Source organism: Bidens hawaiensis, unplaced genomic scaffold (assembly GCF_021521415.1).
Source record: "Bidens hawaiensis isolate Kalapana, Puna unplaced genomic scaffold, B.hawaiensis_p1.1 tig00049164_1, whole genome shotgun sequence".
Lineage (NCBI taxonomy): Eukaryota > Viridiplantae > Streptophyta > Magnoliopsida > Asterales > Asteraceae > Bidens > Bidens hawaiensis.
In genome coordinates this window covers 52,303-65,730 of record NW_027506111.1, presented here as the reverse complement: position 1 = coordinate 65,730, position 13,428 = coordinate 52,303, and the positions used below count along the sequence as shown (strand labels likewise).

At 46.4% G+C, this 13,428-nt stretch overlaps 1 pseudogene across 1 annotated transcript; it reads left to right on the top strand.

Annotated features, from left to right (window-relative positions):
- Positions 1–928: 928 nt before the first annotated feature.
- Positions 929–13,269, top strand: LOC143616737 (1,4-dihydroxy-2-naphthoyl-CoA synthase, peroxisomal-like; annotated as a pseudogene). Its single transcript, XR_013150710.1, has 10 exons — positions 929–1,341; positions 2,486–2,608; positions 2,715–2,816; positions 2,922–2,960; positions 3,041–3,139; positions 3,215–3,262; positions 3,343–3,438; positions 3,524–3,646; positions 3,734–3,787; positions 13,207–13,269. The product of XR_013150710.1 is annotated as a 1,4-dihydroxy-2-naphthoyl-CoA synthase, peroxisomal-like (transcript).
- The last annotated feature ends 159 nt before the right edge of the window (positions 13,270–13,428 follow it).

Below are 13,428 nucleotides of genomic sequence, written 5' to 3'. Positions count from 1 at the left end.
ATTTGTTTATGTTGTCTTGATGCAGACTTTCCTGGAGGTCACCCGTATGGGTAGTACTCCCACATGAGTACGCTTAACTGCGGAGTTTTCATATGTTCCACAATTAACTAAGCCCAAAACGCGTTCATTTTTTAAGATGCTAACATTCTTTATGATCCAATAATCTCTTCTATCCACGACTGATGTGAGATTTGCTTAGGGTGTTACAGTTAGTCAGCCATTTGTTACAATAATAATGACTTTGGTTCAAAAAATAATAATTACTCTAGTTACGTATGTATTTCTCACTTTAAAAGTTGTTTGTTTGATCATAACACTATTTTTCTAGTATTAAAAAATAAAAAAGCCAATTATCATGTTATTTGGTTTCTTAAATTATTCTAAGAATGATACTTACTGCTGCAGTTGACTTTCTGGTTCAATAGTGATGGTTGAATCTTGTGAGGTATCTTGTGAGACAAACTTACAACATCAAAACTAGTATAACCAGATAACATCCGGCTCAGGAAGTTTCACCCTTATGTTGGAGGTAGTTCAAACGTCGTTAAAAAAAAGTTATACTTGTTATCGTTGCAATTTGACTATTTCTTTTTATTTAATTATATCATAGTTGATTAATATTCCCACCGTCCCATTATAAGTGTCCTAGTTTGATTTTTCAAGTCTCTCTTGCTTAACTTTGACCGACAATATTTTTGTTTGTGTTATATAATACTTGATGTAAAATATATGAATGGATTGAGTTTTAAATGTATTTTACAATGATATAATTTTCGTCAAGTATTATATGACACAAACAAAACTATTTACGGTCAAGATTACAAAAAAAAAGACTTGAAAAGTCAAATTGGGACACTTGTAATGAGACGGAGGAAATATTATACGAGCAATAATTGACATTAAGATCTATTTTAATCTATTTTAATGTCACAAATTCAAACAAACTTAAACATATATAAAAAGTCAAAATAACCCCATACAATATCTTATCTTGTAAAGATAATAAAGATAACAGAAATCTTTAACTACCATATATACCCACCACGCTTTCCCTCCATTTTCACCACCACCATGGCTGCCGGAAACCACCGTGAAACTGACCTGACCACCGTCACAAGGCGAGTTGCTGCAGTCAGCAACCACCTCAGTCCTCCTCAGCCGCATTCGAGTTACCCGATTATTAGTTCGGGTACTTGTAGTGCTTCGTTGAACGATAGCTATCATCGGGTTCATGGGGAAGTTGCGAGTCACATTCCAGTTTGGAAAGTGGCGTGTGACGAAGATGGGAAGGAGTTTACGGATATTATTTATGAGAAAGCGGAAGGAGAAGCCATCGCTAAGGTTTGACCTGAACACGACCTGTTTGACTTTTTTTTTCTTTTTTAAATGGTTTCACATATTAGTACTTGTTCAAAAAAGCTTGGGTTCGTGGCTCAGGCTCGGTAAAAACTCAAATATAACTAGTTAAAAAAACTTGTTTTGAAATAATATGAGCTGAGTTGGCTCATTTTTGTAACCGAGCTAAACTCGTCCCAAGCTCGGCTCGCTGGCTTGATCTTAGGCTCGTTAATTTCAAAATCGAGCTCGAGCCTAGCTGAGCTGTGGGCTCGACTCATGAATAGCTCTAATTAGTACCATGAATATACATTTTTACAAAAAATAAAATATAAATTTATATAAAACAATTATATTGTAATTATAAAATATTATGTCAATGTCTTTTTAGGCCTAAATTTTGGCTTAAGAGTTAAGACAACCAACCAATTTAATTTATTACATAAAACACATTGAAAAATAAAATAAAAAATAAATAGTTTAAACGAGACTACCCGCGAACCTGAACAACTTAGCTAAACGGGTTCGCGGGTTATGTCTGAAACTGACTAGAACCCGTTTTATACCAAACCCACAATTTCATGTTAGGTTCGTCATGTTCAAAAAGCTCGCGGCTCGAAGTTCGGGCTCGCGGCTCGCTCGATAAAAGCTCGAATAAAACTTGATTTGAAACAACCTGAAACAGAGTTGCTGACTTTTATAACCGAGCCAAAATCAACTCAAGCTCGGCTCGGGTCATGGTTGGGCTTGTTGGCTCGATCTTAGGCTCGTTTAACTTCAAAACCGAGCTCGAGCCTATTTGAGCTGCCACGTTTAATTTCGAGCTCGAGCTCGAAACCACCCTGGCTCGACTCGTGAACAGTCGTGTCGGGTTCCATGTTGTGTTAGAAATTTACACCCTTAGGCTACATTCAAATTTGGGGCATGAATTACAAACAAAAAATAGTTAATACTAAATTTGCAGCTTAATCTCTTGGTTTTGACTTATGCAAGTACCAAGTCTGACTTTTGAAAGTCAAAATGTAGTTTCTTAATAAAGGATATTATTGTTATCATAGTCTTCTTTCAATAATGCTTATATAGTTATGTGTCCTTCACTTAAGGGTTAAAAAATCAAACTTTATCGAATATTCGTCTTTGTATTTTGCAGATAACCATAAATAGGCCCGAGAGGAGGAATGCATTCCGACCGCATACTATTAAGGAACTAATCCGCGCTTTCAATGATGCTAGAGATGATAGTACAATAGGAGTCATTATTCTCACTGGAAAGGTACACTTTTTATCTTGACTAATAGCAATGTAATTTTTTTATTTGCTTGGTTATAAGCTAAAACCGAACCTATAACCGATGCTTTTTGAACATATGAGTGCATCAGGGAACCAAGGCCTTTTGTAGTGGCGGTGATCAGGCACTTAGAAGCGGAGATGGCTATGCTGATTTCGAGAATTTTGGCCGTCTAAATGTTCTTGATTAACAAGTAATCGTTTTCATTTCATGACACGTATCTCTTGTCAGACCCGATATTATTAATATTTATAACATTATTAACTCATTTAATAAACGCGCTTTTATCCCATTATAGGTACAGATTCGACGACTTCCAAAGCCAGTGATAGCTATGGTAAGTTTAGTTGTTTACCTTTTATGTTGCATATAATAATAATAATAATATATAATTGTGTCTATTTTTTTTATAAAAAGGTTGCAGGCTATGCTGTTGGTGGAGGACATGTATTGCATATGGTATGTGATCTTACAATAGCTGCAGATAATGCTATTTTTGGTCAAACTGGTCCAAAGGTGAGCTGGTCAACAGTCAACACACATAATAATTCATAAATACACTTATCCTCATTATCATCTAATGTCTAAAAGGTTGGAAGCTTTGATGCTGGTTATGGGAGTTCCATTATGTCAAGATTGGTGAGCATTTTTATCTTAAAAAAAGAAAAAAAACTAATTCGATTGTTTTTATAGTCGATTTCTTTTTATGGGTTAAATAGGTGGGACCGAAAAAAGCTCGAGAGATGTGGTTTTTGGCACGGTTCTACACCGCTCAAGAAGCGGAAAAAATGGGACTGATTAATACAGTAGTCCCTGTAAGTTCACTTTCACTCGTATAATCTTCTACAATAAGACTATAACACTTCATTTGCTGACGATATATTCTTAATCTCGTGTTAGCTTGAAAAGCTAGAACAGGAAACAGTTAAATGGTGCAGGGAGATCATAAGAAACAGCCCAACTGCCATTCGTGTGCTAAAAGCAGCCATAAACGCAGTCGATGATGGGCATGCAGGACACCAGGTATTCACACTTTTGTCTTCAAATACATTGTCGTTTTCGTTTTCTTTAATTTTCAAGTTAATGATAATACATATGATTGTTATTTAGGAGCTAGGAGGAAATGCAACTCTTATTTTCTATGTAACCGAAGAAGGTAATGAGGTGAAGAAACACCAGTCGAACCCCGACAGATTACGAGTAACCTGAGGGTTAGATAGACGTTTCCCACGAGGGGTTAATTCCGGCAAGATGGTTCTTCCGATAACCTGCAAAACAGACACCGTGAGCTCGTCACTAAGAAAGGGGGGGGGGGGTTCCTCCTTGTGACCACCCTCCGGCGTGAGAATCAGTCTATATTACTCTTTGAATATAAAAGTATATTATTAATACTAGAGCAGTTATCAGGTAAATTATACAAGATATTAGATGATGAAATGATAATACCATTTGATGTCTTTTATAGCCGAAGGTGGGTTTCCAAGGAGGTTTAGCCGGCCTACTACTCTGCCAACTGTGGCCTACGCACGTGCTCTGCTGGTAATTGGTGGATAGGCAGCGGCTGACAGTGACCAGGCGTGCTGTTCACTTTTCCTTTTCCACCAACTACAGGCTAGGCACGTGGTATGGCAGGAGTTGGTGAGCAGGCGGCGGCTATTGGTCACAGTGCTGTGGCGTGTTGTCTGCCATGCTGCTGTCAGTGAGCTGTCGTATCGTTGGTCAGATCTTTTGTCCATACCTCGTCAGGTATCACACAAAAGATCCTCCATTATTATACGGACTGGCTCATTTAGGCGGGAGTTTTCCCCCTCCCGCCTTTATGCGGGAATGTTCCCGGCTTTGCTCATTCCTTCTTCAGGTGACTACTGAATTATTATGAGTCTGAGCCTTATGCGTGTAGCCATGCTGCGCGGGTGGCCAGTCCCTAATGGCGGGTATCCGCACCTGCGGGAACAGGCGGATACTTGGAAACCATAGGGAGGCATTTCCTGCGAGACCAGCTTGCGTACCGCATGTGAGGTCGTCACAACTCTGAGCGTGGTGGGTCCTGCGGGTTTGGTAGGTCGCGGCGCAGACGTCCCTATGGTGAAGTCTGCGGGTTCAACTGCGCAGACGTCCGTTTAAGGAGTCTTGCGTGTTCAACTGCGCAGACGTCTCCTTTTAAGGAAGTCTTGCGGGTCCTAACCACCTCTGCTGGGACCTACCTCTTCAAGTCCCCCCAGTCCAATGTTCTGCTCATGAATGTTTAATAAAGTGAGGTGAACTTTTGGACTTAAGCAAGGGGTCTTTGAAAAGGGTTTAGTTTTATGGGTTTTCCGCGGGAAGTCTTACCCACGGGTTTCCCAATGTCACGCAGAATTTCCCAATGTTCTGCTTGATCTCTGGGATGATGCGGATAGGTCTGTAACCTCCCCGCAAGTCAGGAGCGTTTAGAACCTTTTGTGTAGATTCTCCATGAGGTCTTGGTGGTTTTGAACATAGTGATCAATCATGTTATAACCACCAATTCCATCCTGAAGTTTCAATCAATCTAGTTCTTGACGTTCCCGCTATGCGGGGATGTTAATCCCGTTTCTGCAAGCATGGCCCAGAAGATCCTTCTTGGTTTCAATTCCCATGGAGTGCTCGGTATGCGAAGGGTTTTGCCTTGACGCTGTACCCGCACTTCGTCTTATTAGTTACTTTACTCCCAAGGTGTCCCTGGCGTTAAATCCCTGCAGGGCTAGGTGCGTGAAGGGTTTTGCCTTAACACTGTACCCGCACCTGACTTATGGTTGCCGAGGTGTTCCTGGCGTTTAATCCCCTGCGGGCGCTAGGTATGTGAAGGGTTTTGCCTTAACACTGTACCCGCGCCCGACTTACAATTGGGTGCCGAGGTATGACTTTTTACGGGTGTTAGGTATGTGGAGGGTTTTGCCTTAACACTGTACCTGTGCCCGTTTTGTAGTTGGGTGGAATGCCAAGATTTTCTCGGCTTCACTTCCCTGTGGGTGCTAGGTATGTGAAGGGTTTTGCCTTAACACTGTACCCGCACCCGGCTTCATGATTGGGTTTTTCCGGTTTCCGTGCCCTGCGGGTGCTAGGTATGTGAAGGGTTTTGCCTTAACACTGTTCCCGCACCCGGCTTCATAGTTGGGTATTCTTGGCCTCTGTTCCCCGCGGGTGCTAGGTATGTGAAGGGTTTTGCCTTAACACTGTACCCGCAGCCGTCTTACGGTCAACTGGATAGCCAGGGTAAGGGGTTTTTCCCGCTTACTTTTCGAATCTTTTTGAATTTTTGAAATTTGAAAAGTTGTGAAAGGATAAGAACAGTCGTCGTGCGACGGTTTCTTCTGACTGTGTCAGGACGTGCTGGAAGTTATGGCGACGTGACATTATATGGTCATTCCAGACGCTTTTTACGGCGCGTGGGCGCGATTTTTCGGGCGCGTGGCCGCTAAATTAAATTCACTTGTCCTTTCAACAGCTGTTGCCAGCTTGCCTGGTGCCACATGTCACGGTTTCATTGCACCTTCAATTTCTCTCTCCTCCGCATTAAATTCATCGCATTAATTGCGATCACTATATAAAGGGGAAGAGGGTCCTTTGTAATTCACATCTTCACTTCTTCTCTTCATCTCTAAGGCGATTTCTGGTGAATACTCTTTTATTTAGTTGAGCATTCCTCCGAAATCGTTTCTTCTGCAATATGTCTTCTCATGATGCTGAAGCTGTAGCCGACGATAGGAGTACTGCTGGCGAGTGCCAGTGTGCTCTACCTATCGATCTGTACCAGTATGTCGTCAGGAAATTCATGCTTGAGTCTCTTGAGCCTGAGTTTCCTGAACCTCAGCAGACTGTGTACGATGCCCCCAGTTGCAAGATCGGGGTATATGCTGCATTCTTTGTTTATGGGAACCTTAGGTTCCCATTGACAAAGTTTGTGTACCGTGTCCTGGAGAGGCACGGTGTGCACCTGACCGAGGTGCATCCGATGGCGATTGCCAAGATTCGGCACTTCGAGTGGGTGTGCCGAATTCTGGGCATTGAGCCCTATGTGGACCGCCTGATGACCTTCTATACTTGGAGGTGCATCCAGGGGTGGTACACCCTGACAACCCGGATCAAGGGTTTGAAGATTTGCGCGACCGAGCGCAGTCTCCGATCGTGGAAGCGGGAGTTCTTCTACATTTCTGCCCGCGCCATCCCCATTGCCATGAAGTTTAAGAAGGGGCAAGCGCTTCCGAGCCTTCACGCTTCCAACTACCAGGAGGCGGAATGGTTCGCAAAGATATCTCGGGTCCAATCTCCGGTTTACCGGTTTGCGGAGTCCGGGATGGTGATGCTGGGGATGAGCCGGGTATGGAAGGAGGCGTCTCGGTTTCCCATCCTTCTCGAATACGGTTTGAATTCTATTCCTTATGGTATGTCTTGTCTTTCTTGCTGATATGAGTTTGTCTTCTAACTGTTTCTTTTCTTTCAAAGGGGAACGATTTGGAGTCGCTCCTGTACCCGCGGGAAGCTGACGGTCCCGTGCGGGTGGGTACTCGTGATCTAGACGAGAACGAGTTGCCCATCCTGGAGCAAACGGCGGATCGGTTTGTGGAGGTCTATCCGCTGGGCCACGAGATCCTGAGCCACCGGCGGCCAGGTAAGGCGTTATTCTCTCCTCCACCCCTCAATGCTGTACCCGCTGCTGGAATTCCTGACATCCTGTCTTCTTCTGAGGAATCCGCAGATGGTCCTCCGTTGGTGCGGAAGAAGAGGGCTGCCGGCGGGAAAGGGAAGGAGAAGGTGGCCTCCACAGCTGATCCGGTGCTTCTATCTGACACCGAGTCAGATAGTGAAGAGGTGGCGGGGAACCCCGGTGGTGAGAAGACCACTGCTCCGGAGGCTACGACTGTTACCTCCGGAGAACCAATGGCGACGACGGTGACCGGCATCAAGAGACCGGCTCCATCGGGTTCGTCCCCGCCCGTCCGTACGTTCAAGCTCAAGAAAACCCGTAAGTACAAACATCCTTCTTATCTTTGTAGATTTATCACTTTATAAATTTATTGAAATACTTATCTTCCTTGTGCAGGCGTGGATGTTGACGCATTCCAGGGTGGAGCGCAGAGGAGTACCTCTCCGCCGATGACGGTAGGCTCGGTCAGCCTACCTGAGGCGACGACCCAGGCGCCTGCGCCTGCTTCCGCTGGATCAATTGCTCACTCCGAGCCGACTGTTCCAGCCGAGATGACGTCACCGCCGGTGGTAAGTGCGATTTTTACAGCATCTTTCACCGAGCCGGCGGTTACGATTGCTGCAGATTCTGCGGCGGCGACTGCGACGGCGACCACGGCGGCCGCTACTATGCCTCCGCCACCGGCAACGACGGCCGGCCCATCAGGTACGCGCAGGGCTTCTCGCCAATCTTTGTCACCTTCCCATCTGCCCGACCTTTTGGATGGATTTCCCTTAGGTTCAGGCGATGGGTTCGGTGGCTATCGGCCTGTGATCGACCCTACAGGTGCGTAGGGTTCTTTTGGCCTTTCTTATATATCTCTTCATCTTTTTCCTAACTGCTTTGTTTCTTTTGCAGTGTCGGATTCCAATGAAGTGTATGTTCCGCGATGGAACATCCGCCGAGGAACAACCCTTCGTACCCCTGTGGAGTGCGTGGAATGGGCTCGCCACGCTGCTCCCCATGGTGCGTTGGGGGAAGCCATGGCTAGCTACCAGGAGGGTAGGCTAACCAATGAGCTTCGGGTTCTCCAGGCCCGGATGCAGCCGCGCGTCGAGCTGCTTTGTCGTGAAAACGACAAGTTGAAAGCAGCTCGCGCCAAGGAAGTATCTCAAGCGCGGGCTCTTCAGGAGGAGAACCAACAGTTGGCCGCAACTGCTGCGAAGAAGGAGAAGGCCTTCAAGGCCCTCGAGGTTGAGGTTCAAGCGCGACTCGAGGCCCGCTCCAAGGCTGCCCAAGCTGTTAACGAACAGCTTCGGCTGGCTAAGGAGACTGCGAGGAACGCAACCGAGAGGGCCACCAAGGCTGAAGCCGTTGCTGAGCCTTTACGCGTGGAGAACGAGGAGCTCAAGGCCAAATTAGAGGCTCTCCAACGTGCTCATGATGCCTTGGCGATGGAAGATGCCAAGAAGCTCCAAGAGATCCTGGACCAGAGGGGCGTGCTTGACCACACCGAGCGGAAGCTTAAGGGTGTTGAAGAGGCTGCTGCAAAGGAAGTGCTACTTGCCAACCTTAACAAAAGCGAAGCCGAACGCACCCGCACTCAAGCTCAAGCCGCCCTCCAAGAGGCTCTGGTTGCCAAGGAATGGCTTCTTCGAGAAGCGTTGTCTCAGGTATATTTAATTTTACGTCTTCACGCTTTCCTTTGTACATAGAAAAGGTGTTTGACACTTGTATTTTTTGTAGGTTGTGCATCGGGTCTTCTCAGAGACTACTTACGATGATGCCATGAGCGCAGCCCTCAACGCTTCTCATGAGGATGGGGAAAAGGCCGGCTTCCTGCTTGGTCTAGGGTTCGTTGAGAAAGGCGTCCCGCCTTCCAACTTCCCTTTGTTCGATGTGGACACCGAAGCTGCATATGACCAAGCGGTGAACCAATATGCCGCCTTCCCGCATCCGGTGGTGGAGAAGGTGAAGGAAGTCGCTGCTGCTGATGATGGACTTGCTATCCTCAAGGCTTTCCTTGAACCGCCACGCTCTGCTGATGGGGCGGGTCCAAGTGGAAGTGGTCCTGAAGCTTGATTCTGAAGATCCCTTCCCGCTGCTAGGATAGACTAGATTTTGTTTTGTAGGCGGGTAGTTACCCGGCCATTCTTGTAATATATCTTATGTGAAATACAAATCTTTTTGTGGATAAGACTGTTATTTCCTTTGGGTTCATTGCTTTATAAACCTTATATGACTTGCATACTTAGTTTAAATTAGCGATTTTCCAAGTGTTTAGAATAAGTTAACCTTGAATGTGGTTGACAGTAGGTTGAAGTTTTGCTTCCTCCTTTGTGAGTGTGCGGATATGACCGGCACTTGCACTTGGTAGGATGGCTAAACTTTACCTATGTCTGACCTGCGCGTAGGTTTTTCCTTATCCTTTCAGAATGACTTTTAACCGTTCGACGCGCGGTTGTTAATGAGTTAGTGTTCAGCTTCCGCTACCAGGATTCATGCGGGTATACCGGCACTTTCACATAGTGGGATGGCTGAACTCTTCCCCTTTAACTGTCCTGCATGAAGGTCTTGTCATTTTCTGGGTTTATGTGGGTTTTGCCGCCTTCCCCACGCAATGACTTCTTGATGCGATGACTACCGGCATTAGTGTTCGAATCGACCGTTCAACGCGTGGTTGTTAATAGGTTAGTGTTCAGCTTCCGCTACCAGGATTCATGCGGGTATACCGGCACTTTCACATAGTGGGATGGCTGAACTCTTCCCCTTTAACTGTCCTGCATGAAGGTCTTGTCATTTTCTGGGTTTATGCGGGTTTTGCCGCCTTCCCCACGCAATGACTTCTTGATGCGATGACTACCGGCATTAGTGTTCGAATCGACCGTTCAACGCGTGGTTGTTAATAGGTTAGTGTTCAGCTTCCTCTACCAGGATTCATGCGGATATACCGGCACTTTCACATAGTGGGATGGTTGAACCTTTCCCCTTTAACTGACCTGCGTGAAGGTTTGATGCTTTTGGGTTTGTGCGGGTTTTGCCGCCTTCCCTGCGCAACGATTCTTCACTTGATGCGGCGGATACCGGCATCTAATGTGCAAAGTTCATAAAATATAAATGTAAAATCATCAGCTTCAATTTGAAGGAGAATCGTTTCCATTAGAAGTGGCTCTAGGCCTTTTCTTTACAAATTTGGAATTGATCTACATACAAACTGTGTAATTGAGCTCCCATTAGGCGTGGCTTGGATGGGAGCACCATCGAGCCGACATGTATCTTGTTCGGGATCTCGTTGTTTACGCAGTATGTGGTCTCCTTTGAAGCTGCGATTTTTATTCGTGCGTTTCCCCAGCTGGGGTTCACGCATCAGCCTGCTCGACGCTCACTTCGCCACAAGGTGCGCGAGTGTCCCATCCTTGACAAATGCTTCGACCAAGTCCTTTACGTCTAAGCATTCCTCAGTGTTGTGGCCTTTGGTTTTGTGAAAATCACAATACTTTCTCCGATCCGCGTTGTGGCGATGCCGGATAAACGAAGCCTTTGGCCACGGGAGCTCCTCCGTGGCGAATATCTCGGTCACACTCTTTGTGAGTGGCGTCCACCTGGAGTTCTTCTCCGGTTTCACGTTATCTCTTCCGCCCAACCGATGTTGGAAACCGGACGGGGTGTCAAAGTTTACCCTTGACTGCCAAATGCCCAGCTTCCGCTTTTTGTTTAATCGGGCGGTAAGGACGTTGTTTTCCCTCGTCTTCTGGGTGTAGAGGTTCGTGCTCTGTGGAAGATCTCTACCCAGTTGCCTCTCGGTTTCCGCAAAGCGTTTAGCTGCGGTCATGATGGCATCCCATGTGGATGGCATGCCATCTTTGCCCGTCAGGGTGCGGATGAGTTCCGGGTCGTTTGCGCCCTGGATGAAAGCGGCGCGAACGAGATCTTCGCTAACGTTGCCCAGGCTTAGCTTCTTCGAGTTGAAGCGAGTGATGAAGTCAGGCAAAGATTCTTCCTCCTCTCGGACGCACTTGAGGATTGTCCACTGCTCCTCAGTGTACTTTCTTTGCTGACTAAAGTGTTGGCTGAACTTCTGTTGGAAGTCTGCCCAATCGTAGATGTGGTGGACCGGCAGACGGTCGAACCACGCTCTAGCTGCCCCGACCAGCGTCATTTGGAACATATAACACCACGTGGGTTCCGTCCAGTTACTGACGGTCGCCCCTGCGATGAATCTGTTCAAGTGATCGTCAGGGTCAGAAATACCATCGTACGTGCCTATGTTGGACATTTGTTTGGCACTTCTTGGGGCGATTGCTTCCGCAATGTCCCTTGCGAATTTGGACGTTCCCGCCCTTGCCGCAGTTGGCGTGAATGTTTTGGAGAAGTCCCGTGGGCTGTTGCCTACGTTTATTGGACTGAATGCTTCTCCAAAACGCCTTCTCGGTTGGGAATCCGTTTCTTTACGCTTCCCTTTCGCCCTATGACGAGGGTTCGCGTCTTCCTCGGATTCCTCCGAATCATCGTCGTATTCGAATTCTTCCACTTGTTGGAGTGAACGTAAACGTTCATCCAACTCAGCTTGGAACTCTTTTTGACGTGCTTCGGCCCATGCTTTAACCTCATCGAGTGTTTGGCAGGGGAGCCTCGTCTGTTGATTTTCTAACTGGGTATCGGTGAGTCCCAGTGTCTGATTATTTACTTCACTTGCCCCGGCTTGGGTAGCTGGGGTAGTGTTCGTAAAGTTTGTGTATTCGGTATTCCCCCTTATAGCTGGGGTCATAATTACCGGAGTCTCTTGGTTACTCGGTTTTGGGACCGGAGTATCCTTAACCATCTTTCCAGAAATTTTGAAAAAACTGGAGAAAAATAAAGTTCTAGCTTTATGCACGGATGGCGCCAATGAAGAAACACCAGTCGAACCCCGACAGATTACGAGTAACCTGAGGGTTAGATAGACGTTTCCCACGAGGGGTTAATTCCGGCAAGATGGTTCTTCCGATAACCTGCAAAACAGACACCGTGAGCTCGTCACTAAGAAAGGGGGGGGGGGGTTCCTCCTTGTGACCACCCTCCGGCGTGAGAATCAGTCTATATTACTCTTTGAATATAAAAGTATATTATTAATACTAGAGCAGTTATCAGGTAAATTATACAAGATATTAGATGATGAAATGATAATACCATTTGATGTCTTTTATAGCCGAAGGTGGGTTTCCAAGGAGGTTTAGCCGGCCTACTACTCTGCCAACTGTGGCCTACGCACGTGCTCTGCTGGTAATTGGTGGATAGGCAGCGGCTGACAGTGACCAGGCGTGCTGTTCACTTTTCCTTTTCCACCAACTACAGGCTAGGCACGTGGTATGGCAGGAGTTGGTGAGCAGGCGGCGGCTATTGGTCACAGTGCTGTGGCGTGTTGTCTGCCATGCTGCTGTCAGTGAGCTGTCGTATCGTTGGTCAGATCTTTTGTCCATACCTCGTCAGGTATCACACAAAAGATCCTCCATTATTATACGGACTGGCTCATTTAGGCGGGAGTTTTCCCCCTCCCGCCTTTATGCGGGAATGTTCCCGGCTTTGCTCATTCCTTCTTCAGGTGACTACTGAATTATTATGAGTCTGAGCCTTATGCGTGTAGCCATGCTGCGCGGGTGGCCAGTCCCTAATGGCGGGTATCCGCACCTGCGGGAACAGGCGGATACTTGGAAACCATAGGGAGGCATTTCCTGCGAGACCAGCTTGCGTACCGCATGTGAGGTCGTCACAACTCTGAGCGTGGTGGGTCCTGCGGGTTTGGTAGGTCGCGGCGCAGACGTCCCTATGGTGAAGTCTGCAGGTTCAACTGCGCAGACGTCCGTTTAAGGAGTCTTGCGTGTTCAACTGCGCAGACGTCTCCTTTTAAGGAAGTCTTGCGGGTCCTAACCACCTCTGCTGGGACCTACCTCTTCATGAGGGAAAGACGGCTTACATGGAACGCAGGCCTCCAAACTTTTCCAAGTTTCCACGACGTCCTTAAATTGACCGGACTCTTTTCCATATAATGATAATAGCTTCATTTTTGTATCATTATCTGTATTCGGAATAAGAGCTAATGCAAATTTATTTGGTATTTTATAATTATGGCCATTTAGTGACATATCTATCCATTTTCAAGTGTTTATCTTTCTCGTGCAAG